At 35.7% G+C, this 14,936-nt stretch overlaps 1 long non-coding RNA gene across 1 annotated transcript in view; it reads right to left on the bottom strand.

Annotated features, from left to right (window-relative positions):
* Positions 1-13,913, bottom strand: part of LOC120220361 — a 31,054-nt gene extending 17,141 nt beyond the window's left edge. The window contains exon 1 of the long non-coding RNA XR_005525550.1: positions 13,783-13,913. This is a non-coding gene — a long non-coding RNA (uncharacterized LOC120220361). The remainder of the gene's footprint in view (positions 1-13,782) is intronic.
* Positions 13,914-14,936: the final 1,023 nt, after the last annotated feature.

Below are 14,936 nucleotides of genomic sequence, written 5' to 3' on the forward strand. Positions count from 1 at the left end.
GAAACTGATTAATAATAATACCATAATCATAGAGGGTTTCAACACCACACTTACATTAGTGAACAGATCATCTAAACAGAAAATCAACAAGGAAACAACAGGTTTGAATGACACACTGGACTGGATGTACTTAACATATATTCATAAAATTTTATCCGAAAACAGCAGAATACACATTCTTCTCAAGTGCACATGGAACTTTCTCCAGAATAAATTATATACTGAGACATAATCAGCCCTCAACAAGTATAAAAAGATCAAGATCATACATATTTTCAGACCACAAAGCTATGGAACTCAAAATAAACACAAGAAAAGAATTAGGAAAGATAACACATGCTTGAAGATGAGGGGCTCCTGGGTGGCTCAGTTGGCTGAGCGTCTGACTGTGGCTAGGGTCATGATCTCTTAGTTTGTGAGTTCGAGCCCTGCATCAGGCTCTGTGATGACAGCTCGAAGCCTGGAACCTGCTTAAAGTTCTGTATGTCTTTCCCTCTCTCTGCTACTCCCCCACTCTTGTTCTGTGTCTCTCTCTTCTGTTTTAATGTTTATAAACATTCAAAAATAAAATACATAAATAAATAAATAAATAAATAAATAAATAAAATACTTGGAGATGAAAGAATATCCTACTAAAGAATGAATGGGCTAACCAAGAAGCTAAAGAGGAAATTAAAAAGTACATGGAAGCTAATAAACATAACAACACCATAGCCCAAAAACACTGGGATGCAGCAAATATGGTTATAAGAGTAAGTACATATCAATCCAGGCATTCCTAAACATGGAAGAAAGGTCTCAGATATACAACTTATCCTTACACCTCTAAGATTTGGAAGAAGAACAGGAAATAAAATCCAAAACAAGCAGAAGACAGAAAATAATAACGATTAAAGCAGGAATCAGTGCTACTGAAACAAACAAAAAAGAAAAAAACACAAGAAACAAAACAACAACAACAACAACAACAACCACAAAAAAAACAGTAGAACAGATCAATGAAACCAGTAGTTGGTCCTTTGAAAGAATTAACAAAATTGATAAACCCTTAGCCAGTTTGATCAAAAAGAAAAAGAAAAAGACCAAAGTAAATAAAGTCAAGAATGGAAGAGAAGAGGTCATAACCTACACTGCAGAAATATAAACAATAATGAGACAATATTATGAGCAATTATATGCCAATAAGATGGGCAATCTGGAAGAAATGGACAAACTCCTAGAAGCTTACAAACTACCACAACTGAAACAAGAAGAAATAGAAAATTTGAACAGACCCAAAACTAGTAAAGAAATCTAATAAGTAATCAAAAATCTCCCAAAAAACAAGAGTCCAGGGCTAGATGGCTTTCCAAGGGAATTCTACCAAACATTTAAAGAAGACTTAGCACCTATTCTTTTGAAGCTGTTACAAAAAAACAAAACAAAACAAAACAAAAACAAAAAACCAGAAATGGAAGGAAAACTTCCAAACTCATTTTAGGAAGCCAGCATTACCTTGATTCCAAAACCAAAGACCCAACTAAAAAAGAGAACTACAGACCAATTTCCCTGAAGAACGTCTAAACAGACAGATCGTCTAAACAAAAAATCAACAAGGAAACAACACTTTGAATGACACACTGGACTGGATCCACTTAACATATATTCATAAAATTTTATCCCAAAGCAAAAATCTTCAACAAGATACTAGCCAACCAGATCCAACAATACATTAAAAGAATTATTCACCACAATTAAGTGGGATTTATACCTGGGATGTAGTGGTGGTTCAATATCCACAAAACAATGTGATACATCACATCATTAAAAGAAAGGACAAGAACCACATGATCCTCTCAAAAGATTCAGAGGAAGCATTTGACAAAACACAGCATCTTTTCTTGATAAAAACCCTCAAGAAAGTAAGGATAGAAGGATCATATTTTAATGCCATATATGAAAGACCCGCCTCTAGTATCATCCTCATTGGGGAAAAACTGAGCGTTTTTCCCTCTAAGATCAAGAACATGACAGGGATGTCCACTCCCTCCACTGTTATTCAACATAGTGTTGGAAGTCTTAGTCTCAGCTTTCAGACAAAGCAAAGGAGTAAAAGGCATCCTTATTGGCAAGACAGAAGTCAAATTTTCACTCTTCACAAATAACATGATACTCTACATGGAAAACCCAAAAGATCCCACCAAAAAAATTGCTAGAACTGACCCTTGAATTCAGCAAAGTTGTAGGATAAAATCAATGCACAGAAATCAGTCGCATTCCTATACACCAATAATGAAACAACGGAAAGAGAAATCAGTGGGGCAGTTGGGTGGCTCAGTTAGTTGAGCGTCTGACTTCAGCTCAGGTCATGATCTCACGGTATGTGAATTCAAGGCCTGTGTTGGGCTCTGTCCTGACAGCTCAGAGCCTGCAGACTGCTGTGGATTCTGTGTCTTCCTCTCTCTCTGCCCCTACCCCACTCACACTCTTTCTCCCTTTCTCAAAAATAAACATTATAAAATAATTAGGGGCATTGGGTGGCTCAGTCAGTTGGGTGTACAACTTCGGCTCAGGTCCTGATCTCACGGTTTGTGAATTCAAGGCCTGTGTTGGGCTCTGTCCTGACAGCTGAGAGCCTGAAGTCTGCTTTGTATTCTGCGTCTGCCCCTCCCATTCTCATGCTCTATCTCTGAATAATAAATAAATGTTTAAAAAAAATTAAAAATTAGAAAGAGAAATCAAGGAATTGATCCCAATTACAATTGCATCAAAATCCATAAAATATCTAGGATTCAACCTAACCAAAGAGGTTAAAAAATCTATGCACTGAAAACTGTTGAAAGCTTATGAAAGAAATGGAAGAAGACACACACAAAAATATGGAAAACTATTCCATGCTCCTGGATTGGAAGAACAAATATTTTTAAAATGTTGATACTACCCAAGACACTCTACATATTCAATGCAATCTCTATCAAAATAACATAAGCATTCTTCAAAGAGGTAGAACAACCAATCTTAAAATCTGTGTGGAATCAGAAAAGACCCCAAATAGCCAAAGCGATGCTGAAAAAGAAAACCAAAGCTGGAGGAATCACAATCCCAGACCTCAAGATGTATTACAAAGCTATAATCATCAAGACAGTATGGTATTGGCACAAAAACAGACATTCAGATCAATGGAACAGAACAGAGAACCCACAAATGTACCCACAAATCTATGACCAACTAATCTTTGAAACAGCAGGAAAGAATACCCAATGGAATAAAGAGAGTCTCTTCAGCAAGTGGTGCTGGGAAAACACACAGAAAAATGAACCTGAACCACTGTCTTATGCCAGACACAAAAATAAACTCAGAATAGATTAAAGACCTAAGTATGAGACAGGAAGCCATCAAAATTCTAGTGGAGAAAGTATGCAACAACCTCACGACCTCTGCCACAGCAACTCCTTACTCAAAGCGTCTTGGAGGCAAGGTAAACAAAAACAAAAGTGAACTATTGGGACCTCATCAAAATAAAAAGCTTCTGCACAGAGAAGGAAATAATCAGATAAACTAATTCCAACTGATGGAATGGGAGAAGATATTTGCAAGTGACATATCAGATAAAGGGTTAGTATCTAAAATCTATAAAGAACTTATCAAACTCAACACCCAAAAAACAATCCTGTGAAGAAATGAGCATAAGACATGAATAGACACTTCTCCAAAGAAGACATCCAGATGGACAACCGACACATGAAAAAATGCTCAACATCACTCATCATCAGGGAAATACAAATGAAAACCACAATGACATACCACCTCACACCTGTCAGAATGGCTAACATTAATAACTCAGGCAACAACAGGTGTTGGTGAGGATGCAAAAAAAGAGGATCTCTTTTACACTGCTGGTGGGAAAGCAAACTGGTGCAGCCACTATGGAAACACTATGGAGGTTCCTCAAAAAATTAAAAGTAGAACTACCCTATGGCCCAGCATTTGTACTATTAGGTATATATCCAAGAGATACAAGTGTATTGTTTCAAAGGGGCACATGCTTATAGCAGTGCTATTGACCATAGCCAAAGTATGGAAAGAGCCCAAATGTCCATCAATGTATGAATGGATAAAGAATATATATATATATATATATATATATACACACACACACACACATATATATGTATGAATGTATGAATGTATGAATCCATCAATGTATGAATGGATAAAGAATATATATATATACATACATATATATATACACATACATACATACATACATACATACATACATACATACAATGGACTATTACTCAGCAATTAAAAAGAGTGAAATCTTGCTATTTGTAACTACATGGATGGAACTGGAGGGTATTATACTAAGTGAAATTAGTCAGTCAAGAAAGAGAAATATCATATGACTTTACTTATATGAGGAATTTAAAATACAAAAGAAATGAACATAAGGGAAGGAAAGCAAAAATAATATAAAAACAGGGAGGAGGACAAGCATAAGAGACTCTTAAGTATAGAGAACAAGCAAAGCATTGCTGGAGGGATTGTGAGGGGTGGGGAGAGGAGGCCAAACGGATAAGGGCATTATGGAATCTACTCGCGAAATCACTGTTGCACATATGCTAACTAACTTGGATGTAAATTTAAAAAATAATAAATAAATAAATAAATAAAGCCCTCAATATCAGAGTTGAAAGATAAAGACACAGGAAACTTTCAGTAAGTAGGGCAAGAAGATGAATGGTTGAAAAACAAGAGAAAAAAGGACAAGAAAATTAGAGAACATGCAGGTCCTTGAATAGCAGAAGGGTCAGAAGAGAGAAGAGGGGAAAATAAAATAATTCAAAAAATTTTTCCATAACTGAAAGATGTGAATTTTCAAATGAGGGCCCAATGATAGCACAACAGGTAAAAAACAAGTCAGAGGGAATATGAGGAACAATGAGATCTCACACACTTGGGAGCTGGAGGTGGGGGGAGACTACATATCACAAATGAAAGATCAGGAATCCAAACATCTTGAGACTTCACCAAAATTCTAAAGGAAAACTACTGCCAACTGGTCTTTCTGTATTCAGCTGAATTATCTATCATGTGAGGATCTGATTTTTTTTTTTATTTCTTGAACCCTCTCTTCTTTGACAATCCTGGAGGAAAAAAAACTAAGTCCAAGTTCAAAATGGGATGCAGAGAACAGGGATAGACATTCCCAGGCAGAAGGAGAAGGGACATCTCTGGAACCAGGCAGGCACTGAGATCTGCACATCCTGCCCAGCCTACTGCTGGGAGAAGAAGCTGTTAATACCTGCTGAGGTTGAATATCAAGAGATTATATTGGCAGAGGGAGGGTGTGAATTTGTGATAAAAACACAGCAAACAAAGCAAATGAGAAACCAAGTACTCAATCTGGTAAAAAATAAAGAGGTGTCCAAAAAAAAAAAAAAAAAAAAATTTGAAGCCTAATTTATGAAGCATAAACTGGATGCTTTTTTTAAATGTCAAAGAGAGAGGAGAGTGGCCTTGACAGTTCCATAGAAAAAAAGGAGGTATACTGATTGCCACACATATTTTGTTTCCTCCTAGATTTTGACTAAGTAAACATTCACAGATCAATAACCAAGGGGAAAACAAAGTAGAGCTTTACAAACATCTCTTATTACTGAAGCTGAACTTGGAGAAAATTCAAATTACAAACAAAGATTTGTTTATTTTATTGAATACTGTCTATTTCATTCTTCTCAACACAGGGTGGTACACTTACTCTAGAGTTCATTACTATTTAACAAACAAATTATTGAGCCAGTATTGTGTTACAAGTGCTTAGAAAAGCACTTGGAATACAAAAGAGCCCACAAACGTTGCCTTCACTGAGCTTATATTCCAAAGGGGAAAGAGAAACAATAACATCCTTAAAATATCAAGGATGTCATTAACGGTGCTATAGAGAGAAATAAACATGGAAGGGCTGGGTAGTGTTATGGAGAAAAATATTGCAATTTTAGTTAGAGTAGTCAGGGATCCCTCAAAGAGAATGTAGGCCACTCTAGGAAGGGTTGCAACTTTGGATAAGGCAATTCTTCATATATGAGGCCATCCCTACAGTGGTTGACAGCTCAACACTGTTCACCAACAGCACTGCCAGCCACAAGTCCTTCCCTGGCCACTCCCTGGCAACAAGTCCTTCCCTGAAAAGAGAGCGAGGTCTACCATATAATCAATCAATATTCTCAAACTATGGAATGACCAGAATGAGTTATTCAGTAGTGGTTCACATAATCTTCACATATAAATATTTAGGTCCTACTTTAGTTGAACCAGATGAGGAGGTGAGGGTGTCTTGTTATAAAGTTTAAGACACATACCTATCTTCTGAAGGACCTCCACCAAGTCATTTCGGCTATATTACCTAACATAGGTAAAAGTAACATATGTGGAACAATTGTTTAACACTCCATGAGTATAATACTTTACTGTTAAATTATTATTATGTATTGAATATGAATCAAAATTCAGAAAATGCAACAATAATGTAGTAAACAAATCACCACGAAGTGAATGCATTCTGACCTGGGCAGTTGCCATCTTTTTATTTCTTAGACTTAGCAAAAAATTATATTATTGTTATTTTGTCTTTCTTTTTCTCAAGTGCTTTATCTTTAGGGTTTCAGCAAAAAGATTGTATAGTCATATATTTATTCTTAAAGTTCTATTTACCTGAAGATATTAGCTAATTCCAGTTTTTTTAATGTTTAATCATATCCTAATACAAGATAATTTAATCTAAATCACTAGTTTCATAAAGAGTTCTGAAGAGTGCATATATTTTCAGAAATAATAGTAATATCTATTATTTATTGAGTAATTTCTATGTGTTAGTCATTATATGGAACATTTTAAAGTTTCTCAATCAATCCTGATAACAACCCTACCAGGAATATTCCAATATTAATCATCCTCATTAATGTGTGAGAAATCTGAGGGTTTAAGGAGTCTACATAACCTATCTGAGATTTTATAAGTACCAAGTAGCACATGGAGGATCCACTCCCAGCTGTGGGGTTAGCTTCAAAACTCTTAAGAGGTTTACTGCAAATAATTCAGTCTGATGGCAACAGGAGAAACATTTCTGATATGAAGTAGAGTAGCAGAGCTAATAATCAAATATCAGTGATATTAGTAGTTCTCCTCAGACTGGCCTCAAGACCCAACTATAGCTCTTTACCTCAAATCTTGAATGAGACAGTCAGCCATGGTGGGATTATTCACTTTTGTGATGGAAAGTGAGAAAGCCAGAAGTGAAAGACCTGATTAATTACATGAGAGTTGATAATAATTTGGTAAAACTGACAAAGACAACTCAGTTCCATAAAATTTCTCAGGAAAAATTTATGATTTTTAAAAACATACTGTGGGGTAGGGTTAATTCTCTGAAGATATAGACAAAAATCAGTCCAGATTTGGGGGAACAGAATGCAATGTTTAACAAAATTAAATTGCTGAAAAGTTGTCATTGCAAAGAAACTCTGAAGTGTGCAATTGCTTTAACTGAAGCAGATGGAGTTCATCATGCCATAGTCAAGATTTTTTTTTCACCTCTCCTTGAAATAATTAGCCAAAAGACTATAAGTACATTTTTCATGTCAAATGGACAGTGGCTTCAAAGAAATTAGAGGGTGGAAGTGTGAGAGAGTGAGAAAAGGAAACTGACAACGCACAAAAGACAAAATATCAACATTACTTGTATAATCACTGAACATGTGTCAGCAAGCATGAGGTCACTTTTTAACTGGAAGCAATAGAACTAAAATGGGTAGTTTAGTAAGTAAGAGAAGCAAAGAACAGGCACTCATCTTGCATATCAACTTAAAAACTTGCAAAATATTGGGGCAGCCAAGGGTTTAGTTCACCCTAAATTCAAACAATAGGAGTGGAAGTATGATACAACTATAAGCAAAACTAACATCAAATGTGATGTCTCGAAAAGAAGAGACAAATCCTAATTCCTGATATTTTTGGATCTATAATCTATGCTTTGTATAATGTGGCAAAGTAAGGTACCTCAGGAGAACTTTTACATTATGGAAGGCATAGCTAGAGCCCTCTTGTTCAAGGCTGTTAGAAATCAAACTGGTATTAGGTTAACATAAATGTCAGTTATATAACTTCTACCTGTGCTTATCTATAACTATTCTAGTACAGAGTAGTCAATAAGTTTTATGAGTCTCAATTTAGTTTCTGTAAAATCTAGTTACTTGAGCTGAAAATGGGCACGCTACTGGTTTGGCCATGCTAGGATTACTTACTGCCAAAACCTGTGTCATGTGTCACTGACCTCAAATAACAACAATAATAAAAATATATTATCTATAATGTACCATATAATTAAATTATTATTATTGCAATGCTCTGTTCAAAGCACTTTATATATATTCATTCCTATAAGTATCATAATAGCCTTTGAAATAGGCCCTTTAGTTATGTATTCATTTTACAAATAAATAAGCAGAGATGTTAAGTCACTTCACTAGATCACACACAGCTAGTAAGTAGTACAGCAGAGAATGAAACTCCATTATCTTACCTTTGAGAGTCTAAGCTCTGAACCACAACAACATACTATATAGACTATGACAGCTATATTGAAACCACTTTGCTGTAATAGATGCCACAGTCTCCTTGAATCTAACTGGAGATTTCTTACCCACTATTGCTGTCTATTCTGTGGAGTATCTCTTTTTGCTTCTTCTCTGGGGCAGCCCAAGTCAACATTTATGAGAATACCATAACTTATCATAACTTATGTGCAGCCTCTATGGAATCAAGTTGCTTTTCTTCAGTATTGCAGAACAAGATCCTGGGAGGCTTAAACATAAAGTGTATGGAAATTTACCTAATTCAAAAATCCAGCATCCTGTATATCATAAAATAAGAAAGCTCAGAGGAGCTATATCTAAAAGCCGCTTATACAAACTGAGACTAATGATTGAAAAATGTTTTTTAAAAAACTCAAAAATGTTCTAAGCAGCTTTGGAATGAGTAATTGATGTTCATGGTATCCAGGGACAAATTAGTCATTCAGAAATTTAAGAAAGGAAGAAAAGCCCCATGAGTGTTTCTCAAAATCTTAATTTTCTTCTTTTTTCCTGTTGTTCCTGTTTATTGTAGTGATCTGTCTAATTTTTGGATAAATCATCCTCCCTTCATATAGCGAACATGACTCGGGGATATCTGTATGTTCTGGCATTTCCTGGGTATAGAACCAATCCTGAGGTTGGTCAGTAATGATATAAGGAGACATAAACCAGAGAAATTAACTCAGTCCTGCAGTAACTTGGGACTTTTTTTTTCTTGCATTCTAACAATACCCTAGATACCTGCTCCTAAGTCTTAATGTTGTTTTTATAAGCTTAGACACTACTGTAGCCATCATGCAGTGCAGTAATATGTCTTTTCATTGATTGCTCCCTTTCCTAAAACTAAAACCAACTCAAATTCTACCTTTTTAATCTAGTTCTTATAACTTAAAGATTTAAACCCCTGCCTATTGCAAACATTAATCTGTCCTAGAAAAACTATCTTTCTAAATCTACTTTTTAAAAAAAATATTTTTATTTCTAGGAGAGAGAGAGAGAGAGTGAGAGAGAGCGTGAGCAGGGGAGGGTCAGAGAGAGAGAGGGAGTCACAGACCGAAACAGGCTCCAGGCTCTGAGCTGGCAGTCAGCACAGAGCCCGACGCGGGGCTCGAACCCACGAACCACGAGATCATGACCCAAGCGAAAGTCGGACGCTTAACCGACTAAGCCACCCAGGTGCCCCATTCTAAGCCTACTTTTGAGCTCATTCCTCATCTTACAGAATGCCCTGATGCTGACTGCTACTTCAATCACTACTTGCCTTCTGTTATGATTTATTTATTTTTAATCCATAACCTTTCTCTATGGGAGTTCTTCTGGTCCATAACTTGGTTGATATCTGTCATCCCCTTCCCTGTCCCCAGGCCAAGAGTCCATCCTAAGACAGCTACTTTCTTTTCTCAGTCCTTATCTTTATATTTCTCTACAGTGCTATGAGAAATACAACTCTATTTTTAGTCAACGTTGGCACATTGTTTGATGCCTAATTTAAAGACCAATAGGCATTAAGCTCCAAGGGGCCAGAGACACTCATTTCTTTTTCTTGTAGGACATTATCTTCTCATTGTTAAATCCCTAATGAACAGTACCTTACCTGGCAATAGTAAACAGTCAAAAGTATACATAGGAAAGGGAAGAAAAGAGATGGACTGAATATGAAGTCAAACATTCTTGTGTTCCAACTTCAGTTTAACTTCTTGCGAGCTATGTGAACTTGGAAAGTTAAATTAAGGTCTGCGTAACTCACTTTCCTCACTATAAAGGGGAACTAGTAGTACTTTTCATATAAATGGGGACGGGTTAGCAATTTTGCCTCTGCAGACATGGTAGGAAAGGTTAAGTATTGTAACAGGGGCTCCTGAGTGGCTTAGTCGGTTAAGCATCCAACTTTGGCTTAGGTCATAATCTTGTGGCTCATGAGTTCAAAACCTGCATTGGGCTCTGTGTTGACAGCTCAGATCCTGGACCCTGTTTCGAATTCTGTATCTCCCTCTCTCTCTGCCCCTCCCCTGCTCATTATCTGTCTTTTTCTCCAAAATAAATTTAAAAATTTAAAAAGTATTGTAACAAAAAAGTAACATAAAATAATATTATTATTTAAAAAAGAGTAACAAAAACTGTAGTGACTTAAAAAATGTTTTTAATACTTTGTTACTTAAAGATTATAAAGAGTTCATATAACATTATTTTCATATGATAATCTACACAAAAGAAAACATATAAAAGTATATTTTTGTTAAAGAGCTACCAGGGGTGCCTGGGTGGCTGAGTTGGTTGAGCAACTCACTCTTCATGTAAGCTCAGGTCATGATCTCATGGTTTGTGAGTTTCAAACCCTGCATTGGGCTTTGCCCTAACAGCATGTAGCCTGCTAGCGATTCTCTCTCCTTTCCTCTCTGCCTCTCCTCTGCTTGTGCACATGTGCACATATGCTTGCTCTCTCTCTCTCAAAATAAATAAATAAACATTAAAAAAAGAGTGACCAATAATTACCTCAATTGCCTCTATATTGCAGTTTTTTCATACTTTCTTCATTGAGCATTTATGTTTAACAATAATATGTTTGAAAATTGAAAAGATATGTATGAATATATGTGTGTATATATACATCAAAAGTAAATAAACAACTAAAAAGATTTATATCATAATACAGAATAACTTTGTATCTTATATAATAACTGGGAGATGAAAGGAAAGAGGAATTTAACATTTCAGGTTAATGATTTAGTACATTTGTTTTCCTAAATACAAGATAAGTGGTTGATAATAACTTTTTATTATCTTTGGGAAATAATTACTTTCCCAAAGTAATGTATTAGTATTAATGTTACTTTAATCAAGTAATAATATTTTATTTTATTTATTTTTTAATGTTTTTATTATTTATTTTTGAGAGAGAGTGAGAGAGAGAGACAGAGTGTGACCAGGGGAGGAGCAGAGAGAGAGGGAGACACAGAATCCAAAGCAGGCTCCAGGCTCTGAGCTTTCAGCACAGAGCCCGATGTGGGGCTTGAACTCACAAACCACGAGATCATGACCTGAGCTGAAGTTGGAAGCTTAAGCAACTAGGCCATGCAGGTGCCCCCAATTAATAATAGTATAAATAAAATAACATAAAAGCCAGCTTTTATTATTCATATTTTTTAAATTCTAGATTTTAAACTAATCAATAGAATTGCTGTCTGTTATACATAAACTTCTCTTCTTGTACAAGAAATTCTACTAACTTTCTAAATATACAAGAAAGAGTATAAAAGTTTAAGATAAGTTCTGGTTACTTTGAATAGCTAATTGTTGATAATAAGTGTACATGAAGAGAAATATGGATGCAATATAGTTTACACTGTAATGATTCAAGGTCTCCCAAAAATATTGTGTAATTTGGCTCACTAGTTGTGCTGGTCTATTTCACTTGTCCTCATGGCAAGCAAGGTAATGAAATAGGAAATTATTCAAGCCAAGTAATTTCATTGGAGGTAATTCAGTTCAGTTGTAGTTTTTGAATCTCTCCAGGATAAGTCAAAATACACCTTAACTTACAAATATCCAAAGTTCTGACCTTTTGATTTTTCATAATTTTTTTTTACTGACATGAGTTATCCTTCCCACCCTTTTCCAGTTAGTAATTTGGATTCTTTCCTGAAGAGGATTTTTCCATGCACACCACACAAAACTATCCATCAACTTCTTCCCATGCTTAGGTTTTTATTCATCTTACCAACACCGATTTTTGTTGGAAACAAATCAGAAACTTAGGGAAACTACAAATGGAAAAGATATGACATGTCAACCAGTATAACTTCCTACAAACAGGATGACTTCTTATAATTTATTTATTTTATTTTATCATACTTGACATCATCATAATACCACCATTATCCTTTAATCATAGAGTGAGAATATGATGCTTGTTTAATGCTTAATATAATATTCAGTTTTATGTTTTCTCCATTCCCAGAGTTGGAGGAAAAAATGAAGAGAAATATTTTGGCTGCATAATTCTCCTCCCATCCCTGCCCATGCCAAGTCTTTTCCTTTGAGCTCTGAACCATTAACTCTTAGTGCACTTGGAGGCATTACTAAGCTAAGGGGATTTTCCTTACCAGGGAAGGAAAAGGAAAAAAGCCATTTATCATTTGCTGGAAAAGAGAGAAAGGGAAATCACCCAAATATGTTTTTCTCTGCTTAAAAACAGCTAGCACCACGCTCCTCTTATTAATATCTTCCTCCTCCAAACTTCCTGGTCTATGATTCTTAAGTCTCTCACTCAATTATTCAGCAAGTATGTATTCAAGTAATTCATACTATGTGGCAGGCATTCTTCTAAGTATAGGGTTTAAAAAATGAAATTCTATAATCCTAGTCCTCAAAGTGGTGGGGGGAAAGATGGCAAACAACAATCACATACTATGTAAAAAGGGGTTTAAAGAGGAATGCACACAGTACAATGGAGGTATGAAAATACATTACTAAGATTACAGAAAGTTCTCAGAGAATGAGTGACTGAGATCTGACTTGAAGAATGACTAGAATGAACTCATCAGGTGAGCTGGGCAAGCAAAGGGAACAGAGTATGTGAAAACTAGGAGCTGTGAGTAAATACAGCATGCTTGACAAACAGTTGTGAGTCATGAAATGCCTGGAAGAAAACAGTGAATTTGGAACTAGATGTTGTAAGATCTTTTATTTTTATTCAGAGAGATCTGGTCTGAGAGCTTGAAGAGTTTAAATAAAAAGGGATACCTATATCAAGTTTACATTTCTAAAACTTTATTCATCTTATTGGTATAGGTCATCTGCAAAAAATATTTTAAGTTTAAAATGTTTAAATCTAGATGATAGATGATTATAAACTATATTAAAACAAAAACAGGAGTATTTTTGGTATAATGAGCTAAGGACTTCTGAAATCCTTGCTTCCATAAAAGCAACTTTTTCAGAACTCTGGAAATTGACCAAAGGCCTACAACAATAATAGGAACATTTATTCAAGAAAAAAAAAATGGATGTCAGCAAGATGTCCAATTAAGATGTTACTCAATATATCCCCACTTTAACAACAACAGTTTGGTACCATTCACAGACAGAAGTACCTTTGTGGGGGATATATTTCAAAAAATCTAAGAAGAGTTTTGCCCACCTGTCATCAGGTAATAGGCATACAGACCTCAGTCTTGTTTGTGGTCCCAGCAGTGGCTTATGTCCTGGCTTTAGCTACTCTCAGTGCCCTTTCTCAAGACAATCATTCATGGTGAAGTGACTCTGTGGAAGTCCAGAAGTCCAGTGGAGAACTTTCAGTGCATAGCTGAAACACAAAAGTATAAATTTGGATGCACTGGAGAGCATAAGAGGAATAATTTTACTTTAGCCACATCACCATTCATCCAAGATGTCACAGCTAATGCCAAGAGAGATGTTCTTGGCCTAAGATTTCTAATAAGGGAGAAAGTAAGAGCATGTAAGTGAGTATTTCGTGCATACCTAGCTGGGTGAGATGCTGCCATCAAAGCCCACTTCTTTCTTTCCCCATCCACAATACTGAGTTTTGAGCTGCATTAGTTGGGGATGCAAAGAGGCTGAGAGAACAGCAGGTAGGACTCTTGGAGTGTGTTAAAGACTTATGCAACCATCACAACAGTCTAAGTTTAGAAAAATTTCATCACCCCAAAAAAGACATTCTGTACCCATTAAATAGGCACTCACTTTACCCATCACCCAGATGTAGGCAACTAGCAATTTAATTTCTTTCTCTAAAGATTTGCCTTCTCTGGATAGTTCATATAAATGGGGCCATATGAAATGTGGTGACTAGTTCTGTGACTAGTTTCTTTTATTTAGCTCAATGTTAACAAGGCCTATCCATGCCATAGGGTGCATCAGCATGTTATGTCTTTTTATTGACAAGCAATATTCAATTGTAGGAATGTGTCACATTTGGTTTATCTATTCATCAATTAGTGGACTTTTTTTTTTTTCTTTCACATTTTGACTACTAGGAATAATGCTTCTTGAGAATTCATGTGCACATATCTTTTTCACAGTCTGAGTACTGTGTTAGTCTGCTCAAGCTGCAACACCATAACATCACAGACTGGGGCACTTAAACAACAACAATATATTTTCTCAATTCTAGAGGCCATAATTCCAAAATCAAGGTGTTGGCAGGGTTGGTTTCTGGTGATTTCTCTCCTGGCTTGTATAAAACTGCCTTTTTCTTGGTCCTCACCTGGCCTTCTTTCTGTGCACGTACACTTTTGCTGTCTCTTCATCATCATCATCTTTTTTAAAAAATTTATTTATTACTTAGAGAAAGAGAGAAAG

Source organism: Hyaena hyaena, unplaced genomic scaffold (genome assembly GCF_003009895.1).
Source record: "Hyaena hyaena isolate Hyena2069 unplaced genomic scaffold, ASM300989v1 scaffold_690, whole genome shotgun sequence".
Taxonomy (NCBI): Eukaryota; Metazoa; Chordata; class Mammalia; order Carnivora; family Hyaenidae; genus Hyaena; species Hyaena hyaena.